This window comes from Phaseolus vulgaris, chromosome 3, assembly GCF_000499845.2.
Source record: "Phaseolus vulgaris cultivar G19833 chromosome 3, P. vulgaris v2.0, whole genome shotgun sequence".
Taxonomy (NCBI): Eukaryota; Viridiplantae; Streptophyta; class Magnoliopsida; order Fabales; family Fabaceae; genus Phaseolus; species Phaseolus vulgaris.
This window is the reverse complement of record NC_023757.2, coordinates 14,923,734-14,927,016: the sequence shown is the minus strand read 5'-3', so window position 1 is coordinate 14,927,016 and position 3,283 is coordinate 14,923,734.

Sequence of the window (3,283 nt, the reverse complement as noted above, 5' to 3'; positions counted from 1 at the left end):
CTGCCCTTTACTGTCGAGTTACGATAGGACATAATCATTTGTGATTCTCGACACATGAGTTCTGGAAAATTTGTCAGAGTTGATCTTTATTGTATATTGTAGATAGTGAACTAGTACACCAGGTAAGTTCCCAGGAAAGAGAGGTGGGTCACCAATGGACACGCTTAAATACCAAGTCTTTCCTCGCTAGAACTTTCCTAGACATGTACTTACACTACTACGCTATATATCCAGTAACAAGAATAACTTCTCTACTGCGAGAGATCGTGATCATGATAACTGATCCTGCCTATTGACCGGAACGCTGGAAACTGCCTCGTCAAAGGATCGACGTGCGCACCGCTTGGAACCTCCGTTCCTCTTCGAGATCCACCTCAAGAACCTGCAAAGAAACAGAGCGGCGCCGCTGCGGCCGATCGCACTCCAACGCCCAAGTTAGTGACGGTATCACCAAATACTAAGAGAACAAGAACCGTGCAAATCCTCTCTCACAGTCAGCTCTATAACTCGAAGGCGTAAAGAGTATAATCTGAACGTGCGTACCTCAGAAAGTTTGTTGAGAACTCTTATATACCTGGTTGTTTTCTCTCTCCTGGCAGTTACAGACCTGGACACGTGGCTCGCATCCAGTCGTACACGTGCCATCATCTGGAGCCTCCTTGACTTGGCGCTGCTTCTACTCTCATTTTGGCTAAGTTACTTATGCATGGTACTGCCCAGTGCATAGCTAACTTGGGAGTGCGATCTCTACTGGAGTTGGCGAGTTAGGGTGTCCTCATACACCTTCCCTGTGGTCTCGCCGGCCGCCTTCATAATTTGCTTCTCCTTCATCTTCGGCGATGTGCTTTCTCTGGCGATCTCCAACCGCTTGGTCGCCTGAGTTCACATCTGGCGACTTCATCTTTAACCCGGTGATCGCCTATTCTGATATGCTGGAGATCGGAACACGCCAACTTAATAACTGGCGGCTTCACGAGCCCCCCCGACTTCCTTCCCTTTTGCCAGCCTGGCGCCTTGCCAACACGCCTATACTGTAGCAGGATGCCACGTCATCACTCCCGACTACCAGGGCGGTACACAAGCCCCTCAGTCTTAAGCGAAGACTTGTCTAGCGAAAAGACTGAAAGAGTCACGTCAACACCGGTCTACGTGGCACTGACGCAGAATTCCAAACGGTTGTACCTTCTGCTTTTCTGACGCTCCACCAAACCCCTCACTCATCGCTCGACACATGGCTTCATCAACGACTCTCTTCTGCTTTTCCATTTCTCCTTCTGCGTAACTTAGGGCTTCGTCAATCGTCGCAACGAACCTACATTCGTTCGTTTTTCACCTTCCTTCTATGATCGAGTCAGCCTCTGTAACCCCTGATCATTTTTCCTTTCTTCTTCCTTTGCAGCTGCTACCATGACTCGCACAAAGATCACCCCGAATCCTCCTCCTTCATCAAGAAACCCCCCTTCACAAGCACACGATCCACCACGAGTTCGTGGCGCTTCATCTTCCCAGGCTGAGAGGCCTGCGTCTTCCTGTCCTGTCCTGGCCCAGGCGACTCCACCTATCGCCGGAGGAGCCCCCGTTCCCCTGCCAGACTTCAAAACCTTGTATCCCTGGGCCAACTCGACCCTTCTGAAGGAGACATCCTCTGTGAACACTGCGGGAGCAGTTTTGCGGCTGACTAAGGGGGATGAGCTTCATCAATCATTTCACAAGGAACATGACGAGAAGATGATGGTGCTGCCTTGCCCCCCCGATCTGCCTGTTTGTGCCGATGACAAGGTGAGCGCCGACGGGCCCTTCTGCTTCATCTACACAACCTTATTCAAAAAGGTGAAGCTCAAGTTCCCTTTCACCCGATTCGAGAGGGAACTCCTTACCGAGCTCAACATTGCCGCCGCCCAGCTTCACCCCAACAGCTGGGCGTTTGTTCGAGCTTTTCAAGTGATGTGCGACCACCTGGGGTTGCCCGCATCCGTGGATGTATTCCTGTTTCTCTTCGAAGCCAAGCACCCAGGAGACCGCCTGTGGGTTAGCTTGAACGCGATTGCTTGGAGGTCCATCTTTGCTATCTTCCAGCAATCCTACAAGGACTGGAAGGGGAAGTTCGTCCAAGTGCGCGCTAATGACAAGGACGCCTCCCTTCTCGACGGCTTCCCCTTGTACTGGGTGGACAAGGGGAAGAAAGAGTCCAAGAGCTGTTTCAGGAGACCCAGAAGTCCTGACAGCATGGGAGCATTGGACAGAGATCTCTGTCTCTTATGGAAAAGGGTGGCGGACGCCAACATTACTTTCCTTACCACCACCTTGATCTGCTTCGAATTCTACGAAGACCAGCTAGAAATTCGAATAGGTTAGAACATTAAAAACTGTTGTTTTAATACTGCTTCTGTTTAGCTGTTTCTGGGCGTCTTGCGCGTTATGCGCAAGACTTTGGTTTTATCTTTCCTGCACATATCATCTGCTTTGCTGTGTACTATCTTATGCATTCGTTTTTTTCCCTGAGTTAACCCATGCATTTTCGTTCCATGCAGACAACATGTTGGGCAAAGGCATGCTCGCTGAACTGAAGGCGCTCGCCCGAAACCACGGGTTGGCGACGGGTTCTCAAACGGTGCCCAACTCGGTGGTGGAGACAGCCATTGTCCAAGGGCGATCACCACCCAAGGAACCTGCCCAACGCAAGAAATTGGTCCTCAAGAGACCTAAAAGGAAAGCCCCTCAGGTGATCCACGAGGAAGAGGAAGAAGATGACGAGGCCACCGAAGACGGTTTGGTCTCAAAGAGGAAGAGGGTGGCACCTTCTTCACCGCCTGCTCCACCCCCTCTTCCAACCTCAACACCTCCATCGACGCCTGCTCCTCCTCCATCATCGCCACTCCCACGGGCTCCTGCCTCACCAGTCCAAGCGGTCCCACTGGCTACTGCGCCACCTGCAGTTGAGGCCCAAGAGCCAAACTTCATGGAGGACCCCCCAAGCGCCTCTACACCATATGTGTCAGCTGGAGGGGGTCTCCCTTCAAACGCCTCAGCTGCAGAAGTTGCTCCAATCGGGGATGAGGTTGCTCATACCTCTCCGATTCTGATCACCGAGTCCCCGATTGCGTCGCCACGCCAGGAAGCGCCTACTGAAGAACCCGCTAAGGAAGGTGGCGACGAGAACCAACAACAGGCTCACCTGGTGCCTCTCCAAGCAGCAAACCTCCCTTTGGAGGTCACAAGGATGTGGGAGCCTCTAACTGCCAAGCTGAAGACCATAGCAGAAGATATCCCGGCGATCATAACC